This window comes from Dendrobates tinctorius, unplaced genomic scaffold (assembly GCF_039654945.1).
Source record: "Dendrobates tinctorius isolate UK_male_01 unplaced genomic scaffold, ASM3965494v1 ptg000062l, whole genome shotgun sequence".
Lineage (NCBI taxonomy): Eukaryota > Metazoa > Chordata > Amphibia > Anura > Dendrobatidae > Dendrobates > Dendrobates tinctorius.
Window position 1 is genome coordinate 9376068 of NW_027361730.1, and position 10301 is coordinate 9386368.

The following is a 10301-nucleotide window of genomic DNA, read 5'->3' on the forward strand; positions in this document are numbered from 1 at the left end:
ATGCAATCGTACAGAGGCTGCATTAAGACTGAAGCATCAGGGACCTAAGTTCTGCAATACGAAACTGGACCAAGGAAGGCCTGCAGCATCTTTGGAGTTGTTGGGGGTGCAATCTTTTCCACAGTGGTCTTCCGGTCATCTGTCAAGCATTTCGTCTGGCGGGCAATACAGTGTCCCAGTAACGTAACTTGCTCTTGACAGCACTGGACTTTGTTTTAGAGGAACTTGCATTGCTGCTCCGCCAGGTAGAGTAGAAGAGACAAGGAAAGGGCTGTGCAGGCAGCGATGTCGATGACTTCTGCATGTTCTGCAATCCAGTTGACGAGGATGGAGAACAATGCTTTGGTGAACTGTGAAGGGCTGTTCTGGGCCCCCTGGGGCATTACTGTCCATGTGTTCTGCACCCCCCTGGTGCGTGAAGGCAAACAGGAACCGGTTGTCTAGGTGAAGGGGAAAGAAGCTTTGGATGGATCAATGACCGTGAGCACTGTTGCTGTGGCTGGCACATTTGACAGCAGAGTGTGCGGATTTGGCACAATTGGGGTTTCAAACATGGTAGCCTCGTTCACGGCCTTCAGGTCATGCACCTTTCAGAACCTGGCTGGTTCTCCTTTCACAGTCTTCTTCTTGACCGATGATTCCTATGGACGAGGCGCCCCGGTCTGGCCTTGGTCTTCACAATGCCATGAGGGACTCCCATCTTCTGGCACAGAGCTGGCAGGAAAACAAGCCATTCCCTGGGATCCTCTTTATTAGAGATGACGACCAGCTGAGCTTTCTTGCTCTCCACCAAGGCGGTCACTGTGTTAACACCTGCTCTGTTCACCGGGGGTCTCTTTGCTGGGACGCCTTGTTTACCAGCTTCTTTTTGTTCAGCACGGGCCGGCAGCCGTTCCTTTCTTTCAGCTTGGTCTCATGTCAGCATTTGTGTGCCAGTTTGAAGAGCTGAGTGGCTGTCTTCTGGTCCAGGGCCTGGATGAACTTCAGGGAGCACCTTCAGAATCTTGTACAAGGTGATCCTCTGACGCTGGAGCCGGATGCAGCGCAGCCATTTCACGAAGTGGGTAAGGTCCCCTTGGGTTGAACTTCCTGGCCAATGCCAAAGTTCTTAGCCTGGCCAGTAGGTACACTTAGACCTTCAGTTGGTCAGAGACAGTTCGACTTTGGGTGATGGACAAGGGATGCTGGGCCTTATGAGGGTACGGGGTTCCAGACTTGAGTGACACTTGCACTGGAGCAACTTGAAGTCTCCTTTGGACCATAGGCTTCCGGGTACTATGTCCGTCACCTCCTTGGGTAGGCTTGCACCAGTTGTTTGAGGCTCTTGTCGGGCCACCAGCATGATTGATTCTTCTTGGGTTAGGGGTGGAGAAAATGTCATGGTCCCATCTTCATGGAACACTTTGGTCACCTTCAACTTCTGCAGTAGGTCTGCTCCCTGCGGGTTGAGCGGGCAGGTCTCCACCACAAACTGGAACAGGATGGAGTGTCTTGGCTGTGCACACCCACTCAGGGCCTTTGTAAGCTGGGAATGTCTGACTTGACCATCAATCCCCACACAAGACACAGAGGATTCTGATAGGCAGTTGGGGTCGGGCAGTTCCACATGTCTCATCACACTTCTGACTGCACCAGTGTCCACAAGGAAAGATCTGACAACCCCTGTCCACCTTCAGGGCAATTTGAGGTATTGGGTCCGCTGATGGGGTTTCACATGTTAGGAGCATGGTGTCTTGTGGACCTGACTTGCCCCTGTCCTATGGATGGGGTTCTTCATTGCTTCCTGTGTTTCTTCCTTGGCCTGTTCCTCTGAGCAATGTCCTGGGTTGCCGGGGTGCTCAGCACTGGTTCCGGAAATGGCCAGGTGTTCCACAGTTGTAACACTTGACTTTTCTCCTGTCTCTGCGCGGTTGTTATTCTTCCACATCAGTGGCCACCATAAGAGGGGCTGTCTTCCGCACTCCTGGATGGGACTTAATCCTTCTGGCCACTGTGAGCAGGGTATCCATTGCTATTGACTTGTACTCAGGCCTGGCCGCTATCAGCAGTTTCTTGATTGGTTCTTTTAGTCCATGCACAAAGGCCTGTGTCAACATTTGTCTGCGTATCTGATCATGAATAGTGAAGCCCAAATCTTGAAATACTTGCATCACTCTGCTATGAAACTTCTCTACAGACTCTGTCTTGTCTTGGCTCATGTAATGTAGGCTGAGGGCTTGCCCTGCCTGTCTGGCTTTGGCCCATTCTCTGAGCTGCTCAATTAGCTTTGATCCTGACTCCCAGGAGCGCACATCTAATTCTGCTGGAAGCTTGAAGTGTTCCTTCATGATTGGCCAGAGTGCTTCACCTGCTTTTATTTCCATTATGGCCCAGATATCAATCCAGGTTGCAGCAAATGTTTGCTGGCTCTGCTGCAATCTTCAGTAAAATGGCATGGGGTCCATATCCAGATCTGGCAGATTATTCAGAATACTGAACACCTGACTAGGGGTGAATGGCACCTTTTTTAAGGGTTCTGACTCTATCTGCCCCTGCCTACTTGGTGCCTGTGGGTTTCTTTCCCTAGTACTGGGCAGTATGTATGATGTTCCCCCTTCATTTTCATCAGAGGAAAAACTGTGATATTGTTTGTTTGGGTCACATACTGGCTGAAGTTTGCATGTAGAGGTTGCTTTTCTGTGTGAGGATGTCCCCCCCTGAGGCTGCGTTGATGATGATGTAAATGTTGGCAGCTCTGTCTGGTACTGAGGCTCCTCATTTCCAGCATTTTGAGCTCCTGCCTCCCCCCCCATGCACCCCGAGCTGTGGGCTCTGCTGGCTGTTGTATCAAGAGGCTACCTGTGGTGTTTTGTGTAGGGAGATTTTCACTTTCTTCTCCCGATATCATAGCTGGCACTGGCACTTTTGAGAAGGTGCCCTGTGGATTGGCCCAGCTGGTGACAACGAACTGAGAGGAGGGGGAGAGAGAGAGTGTGAAGAACAGGGAGGGGAGGAGGAGAGAGTGGACAGATGATGAGGAGGACAGAGGTGAGAGAGGAGAGGAGGGAGAGGACAGAGGATTAGGAGAGAGAGAAAGCGAGGGAGATGAGGGAGGAGGAGAGAGAGGTGAGGGAGGAGAGGACAGAGGAGGAGGCGAAAGAGAGGACGAGGGAGGAGAGGAGAGAGAAGGAGGAGAGGAGAGAGGAGGAGGAAAGGAGAGAAAAGGAGGAGAGGAGAGAGAAGGCGAGGGAGAGAGAGATGTGAGGAGGGAAGAGAGGAGAGAGAGGAGAGAGAAAAGGGAGAGGAGAGAGGAGGGGCGGATTCCTTCCCCTTTTCTGCAGCAGGAGAGGGCATGCTTGGACTAGTTGTGCCTTCTCCCTGTATGGGGGGCGGAGTGCCCCACAGACGGCACAGGTTTCCCTATAGAATGGATTCTGCTGAGAACATGTTTTCCTATCTTGTACACGTAAAAAATCCTTTCCTGTTCACATAACTCTCAGTACCTTCTATGCTGTAAGTCCGCTGCTACTTTATAAAACGCAATCAGCAACCCAGCTTCAACTAACTTCTCTTTTTCCTTTCAATACATCATGCCATGCCGCAGCCTAAAGGCTGCCTGTAAATCCACATACTTAACCTTCTAAATCACCCCTACTGTGTCTATTCAAAAAACTTCAAAAAAGGTGATTAAAAAAACTTCAAAAACTTTGGTAAAAACTTTAAAAAAGGAAAGAACGGGCAAAAACCAAAATGTTGGTAAAAACTGTAAAAAGAAAAGGAAAAGAAAAAACTAAAAAACTAATAAAAACTTTAAAAAGGAAAAGAAAAGGAAAATTCAAGGAGCTGGCAAAACTTAAAATGAAACCTCTGAAAAGAAATCAAAAGTAAAAAATCAGTACAACTTCCACCAATATATTTATGTCCGTGCACAGATGCAGGACACACACATCCCCTTTCCTCTGCCTTTGTATCTACTCTCAGTAAAGTCACATCTCTGAAAACAAAAGGGCACACTGAACAATGGTATTTACAGCTCAGCAACCGAGCCTTCATCAAAATTCTTACACTGCAGCTAAAACGTTCACAGAATGCAAAAATAAACAAGGGATACAGTGCACAAAACAGATGTGACAATATGAAAAATACCAGAGACGTGCCCTACGGGCAAAAGAGGAAAAAAAACATTTCTGCTCCAGGTCTTCATGGAAAGCAGCAATGAATCACAGATGGATGGAAAGACATGAATAGACATCCGGGAGAAATCGAAGCCCTCTTTATTTTGTGACAGTAGTGCAAGCCGCTCTGATAACCAACAACTGCCAATCACACCAAGCGCTTTGGCGCCGGGACGTATCACCCTCCATCCTGGGAGACGGGCCCTGTGATATCCCACTAGCTTATCACCATCCGTGTATGCACAGGAACCGTGATAACCTCTACAGTGATCAGCCGGTGATATCTCCCCAAGCTGGCACCATCTGTGTATGCACGGGAACCGTGACAGCTTATCCAGAGTGACTCACCTGTGATATCTCTCCATGTTAACACCATCCGTGCCTGGGCCTCGCCTGTCCCAGTTATGCACAGGAACCGTGATAACTTATCCAGAGAGATTCACCTGTGCATATCTCTCCAAGTTAAAACCATCTGTGCCCGCGTCTCACCTGTCCCAGTTAGGCACGGGAACTGTGATAACTTATCCAGAGAGATTCAACTTCCTGTTATCGGTTTCCCAGCAACCGCAAGCAAAATCAGTCACAGTTCCAACCCTCTCTCCCTGATCTTGACAGACATGAAACACAAACACAGCACGCAGCAGACACCTTGGCTTATATCCCAGGGTTTGGATAAGAGCATGGACTTTTTTACACTACCTGGGAAACGCGGTAGTGACCACACCCGACCGGCAAGAGGTATAGACCCGGATTGGGCCTCAGGGAACATTCAGGTAAGATTACAGGATTTTCTTACCTTACTTATGGAGCTGTGCAGTCTCTGTCCCTCTGAGCCAAGGCCATGGCCGGCACCTCTGTCTCTCCGGTCAGCAGAGTCCCAGTGCATTTCGTCCACTGCCCCATGTTGGGCGCCAGATGTTATGGAAATTTGGTTAGGATAAATCTATCCCTGTGTGTGCTGCGGCTGCTCCCAATTAAAACAGTATTTTTGAGCGCTCAAGGAATGATGACACTGTACGCTGATAGTAGCAGCATAGCATTCCATCAGAACTCTGATGGTTTATTGCACATACATGGTTTTAGAATTACGTATAGAAAGGAGTGGTTAGTTAATTAACATAAGGTTTGAGCTTTAATGCTATTGGCTGTTTGAGTACATGGAAGAAATCTAACAAAAGGACTTATTTAGCAATATATGCTTAGCTATGCCTTTTCCTGCTATTCATCAAAAATTGAGACATCAGTTTGAACATCTGGTGCTAGTTCCTGTTTTCCCATGTCTAGAGAAATATCACAAGATAGTCTGGTTTGAGATAGCTGGCTCACGAGGTCACTGGGTCATTCTGAGCAATTGATTATAAAGTTCATGCTAGCTGTGATTATATATGTATATACATATATTTCCATCACACCATCTGAGAAGAAGGGAAGTGCAGAGACCACGCCAGGAGGGGGTGAGTATGATGTGACAGCCGCCGACTCCTGCCACTCCCCCTCCCCCACTGACCCCCTGGGACAATGACTTGAGTATATGCCGAGAGCTGCACTTTTAGCCTAAAAAATGGGATGAAAATCTCGGCTTATACTCGAGTATATACAGTTATAATTCTGGAACACTTCAATAGATGCCATCGTTTTTTAATGACATATTGTACTTCATAATAGTGGTAAAATTTGTTCGATATAACTTGCATTTATTTGTGGAAAAAAAAATCGAAATTTGGTGAAAATTTGGGAAATTTTGCAATTTTCAAATTTTGAATTATTTTGCCCTTAAATACGAGAAATGTGTCACACCAAGCATTTAATTAATGACATTTCATACATGTCTACTTTACATCAGTACAATCATTGAAAAAAACATTTTGTTAGGAAGTAACAAGGGTTAAAAGTTGAGAAGTGATTTGTCGTTTTTCCTACAAAATTTACAAAAACATTTTTTTAGGGACCAACTCACATTTGAAGTGACTTTGAAGGGTCTCTACATGATAGAAAATGCCCAAAAGTAGCACAATTCTAAAAACTGCACCAATCAAGGTGCTCAAAACCACATTCAAGAAGTTTTTAACCCTTCTGGTGCTTCACAGGAATTTTTGGTATGTGGAAAAATAATGAACATTTACCATTAAAAAAAAAAACTTTAGACCCCAATTTTATTATTTTCACAGAGCTCGAAAGGGAAGGAGCGCCATTTGACTTTTTGCATGCAAAATTTGCTGGAATAATTAGCGGATGCGTTAGGAGAGCTTCTGATGTGCCAAACAGTGAAAATCCCCCACAAGTGTTAACATTTTGGAAACCTTAGGAAACTGATCTAGATGTGCAGTGAGCACATTGAATCCTTTGGTGCTTCACAGAAGTTTATAACATTGAGCCGTGAAAATAAAAAAATAAAAAATCACATTTTCCCCACAAAAAAGTTTTGCATTTTCAGAAGGGTAACAGGAGAAATTGCACTATACAATTTGTAGTGCAATTTCTCCTGAGTACGCCGATTCCCCTATGAGGGAGAACACTACTGTTTGGACACATGGCAGGGCTCGGAAGGGAAGGAGCAACATTTAGCTTTCTGAATGTAAAATTTCCTGGGATCATTAGCGGACGCCATGACCCGTTTGGAGAGCCACTGATGCGTCTAAACAGTGAAAACATCACAAATGACCCCATTTTGGAAACTAGACCCACTCAAGGAATGTATTTAGATGTGTGATGAGCACCTTGAACCTCCAGATGCTTCACTGAAGTTTATAATATTGAGCCGTGAAAATAAAAAAAATCACATTTTCCCCACAAAAATGTTATTTTAGCCCAAACTGTTTTTTTTTTCACAAGGATAACAGGAGAAATTGCATGATACAATTTGCTGTGCAATTTCTCCTGAGTATAATGATACCCCTTTGTGGGGAAATACTACTTTCGATGCACAGTGCAAATTTCAGAGGTGGCATTTGGAGTTCAGACTTTGCTGGAAAGGTTTGAGGGTGCCATGTCACATCAGCAGAGCCACTGAGGTGCCAGAACAACAGAAACCCCCCCATATGTGATTTCATTTTATAAACTACAGTCCCAAAAAAATTCATCTAGAGGTGCAGTGATCATATTGACACCACAGGTGCCTCACTGAATTTTATACCATTGAGCGGTAAAGAGAGAATAAATTACATTTTTGCCACTAAAATATTGTTTTAACTCCAAGTTTTTAATTTTTCTAAGGGCTAATAAGAATTTTTTTTACAACAAACTGAGGTCCATTTTTTCCTCAGTACACTAATACCTTTTATGTAATCGGAAATTATTTTTCAGACACAGTGCAAAGCTCAGAAAGGAAAGAGCGGCATACTATGGTGCAGATTTTACTGTTATGTTTTGCGGGTGCCATGACCCACTGGGAGAGCCCCTGAGTTGCCAGAACAGCAGAATCCCTCATAATTTACCCCATTTTACAAACTACACCTCTCAATGAATTCATCTAGGGGTGCAGTGATCATATTGACACCATGGGTGTGTAGCAGAATTTTATACTATTGGGCAGTGAAGAAAAAATAACTAAATTTTTACCACCAAAATTTTGTTTCAGCTCCAAATGTTACATTTTCACACATAAAGTGGGTAAAAATGGCACCATAATTTGTCACACAATTTCTACTAAACATGGCAATACTCCATATTTGACTTTACAGTACTACTTAGCCAAATGGAGAGACTTGGGAGGAATGGAGCATGCTTTGCCTCCTGAAGCACAGATTTTCCTAGAATAGTTTGCGGACTCCATATACAGAGCCCCTAACTGCTAGAAGAACAGAATGCCCCCTCAAGTGACTCCATTTTGGAAATTACGCGTCTTTGGGAATTTATCTACAGGTGTAATGACAATTTTGACTCCATGGATGTTTTCCAGAAGCAAGCAGCAATGAATGTTGCTGAGTGAAAATTGCAAACTGCCATTGTTGCCACCAGTATCCAGTAGTGACCAGTATAATGTAGTGACCAGTACGTTGTAGTGACCAGTACGAGTCAGAATGGAGGGTGGCATTTGGATTTGGGAGCACAGAATTTGCTGAATTTCTTTTGAGGGATGAGAAGCCATTTTGCTTTTCCAGAGCCTTTGTATTACCAGTAACATGGAAGCCCCCTATATTTCCATTAACAGATGACAGACCTGCCTGGGGTTTGTTTTTTTAGTGGATTGAGTTGAAGCTTGATTTCTATAATTCTAATTTTCCTTCTTAGTAACATAGTAACTGTCATGATTTGACTGGCGAGTGAGCTGGAACCAGGGGGCAGCTTTCCTGACTCTAACACTAGGGGACGCCCTAGCTCACCCTGTTCCCTGGGATACTTCATATGGTGAAGATGCCAGGGCATCCACCCTTGCCCTATCTCCTACAACAGCCCTACATCTGTCCCCTTCCCCCACCCAAGGAAGAGAGGCACTACTGTGTACTGCAGTACACCAACCCGACAGACATGGGGACAAAGACAGGGGTACAAAGAAAACTCCACACACAAAAAATATACATTCACATATAACAGAGGTATTTACCAGGGTGTGTAGAGAGGGGGAATAAAGTAAGACGGGAAAGGATTAGGAACTTCCAAGCGTACAAACCAAGCAACAGTCGCAAATAAACTCCTCCAGCTCTCCAAACACCAGCTTCTCCCACTCCAGATCTATGTAGCAAATGCTAACTCAAACAAGGACCTGGTAAACAAACCTAGCTTTTATAGGGGAGAAGATTGGCTATCCGAGCACAGCTGAATGCAGGAATTTCCCACATGGCCGATTAACCCCTGTTCTGCTGAAAGAAACAAACACGTTTAATATACTGGAGAAGTGCTTCTTCCCAGTGGCGGGCAGGAGCCAACAGATGCAGCGGTCTTCTGGCTCCGCTCTGTTGCGGTAACACCATGACAGTATCATAGTTTTTAAGATTGAAGGAAGACTTTAAGTCTATCTAGTTCAACCCGTAGCCTAACATGTTGATCCAGAGGAAGGCAAAAAAAACCATGTGGCAAACACTAAGCTCCACATTGGGGAAAAAAATTCCTTCCCGACTCCACATACGACAATCAGACTAGTTCCTGGATCAATGCCCTATCAAGGAATCTAGTATATATAACCTGTAAGATTACACTTTTCAAGAAAGGCATCCAGGCCCTTCTTAAATTTTAGTAGTGAATCACTCATTGCAACATCATACGGCTGTGAGTTCCACAGTCTCACTGCTCTTACAGTAAAGCATCTGCGTCTGTGATTATGATTAAACCTTCTTTCCTCCAGACGTAGAGGATGCCCCCTTGTCCCCGTCACAGGTCTGAGTAAAAAGATCATTAGAAAGGTCTTCGTACTGTCCCCTCATATACAGCATTTACACATTATAATAAGATAATGTGGCGCCCCTGAGGGTTCACTCGCCATAGAGGTACTGCACCTCCTCCTGAGGTGTAGTATCCCACTCCCCAGGTAAGATGGTAACACCTGACCAGACTCCACCACTCACATCCAGCACAGACACTTTAGAATAGCAGAGCACCCTTTGTGGCTCCCTGCTTGGAACACAAAGAGTGCTGGGAAGTGGGTGGAGGTTAGATTGCACAAGAGAGCTGGAGAATGTTAGGAAGTGGTCAGTTGGTGAGAGAAGATTCCCAGAGAGGGATGGAGTGAAAGCAGGTGCTGCAGCAGACTCCTGTGATCTGGAGCTGTTGGCACGGGAAAGAGCAAGAAAAAGCCTAATTCTTCAGAAGGAAGAGAGATTAGTACGGGACGTAAGGAGAAGAAGACTAAGGACTAGGGTGAGAGCAGAGCCCTTCCTCAAGTTTAAGGCGCATGGTCCGGAGTCCGGTCTCCGAGGTTGTATGGATACTGATGTTCCTGCAGCAGAAACTGGAGGAATAGAAGTTGTCACCACTTTATTCCCATTTAAGACTTGGGGGCACAACAGCAACATGTGTGAGCCGGGACATGATAGCAAGAAGTCCCCGAAGCAGGCTACAGCTGTCTGCCGTACAAGTGGAGTGTTGAGTAACATCAAGCAGGAGGAACTTCAGTGTAACTCAGTATTGCAAGTACCTCAGATAAGCGCTAGAAAGGAGACGTTCAGAAGAGGCACACGAATGGGAGCGCTGGAAAGGTTAATTCCATCTGCC

At 45.4% G+C, this 10301-nt stretch overlaps 1 pseudogene; it reads right to left on the reverse strand.

Annotated features, from left to right (window-relative positions):
- Positions 1-613: 613 nt before the first annotated feature.
- Positions 614-2327, reverse strand: LOC141092862 (large ribosomal subunit protein eL8 pseudogene; annotated as a pseudogene).
- Between the last annotated feature and the right edge of the window lie 7974 nt (positions 2328-10301).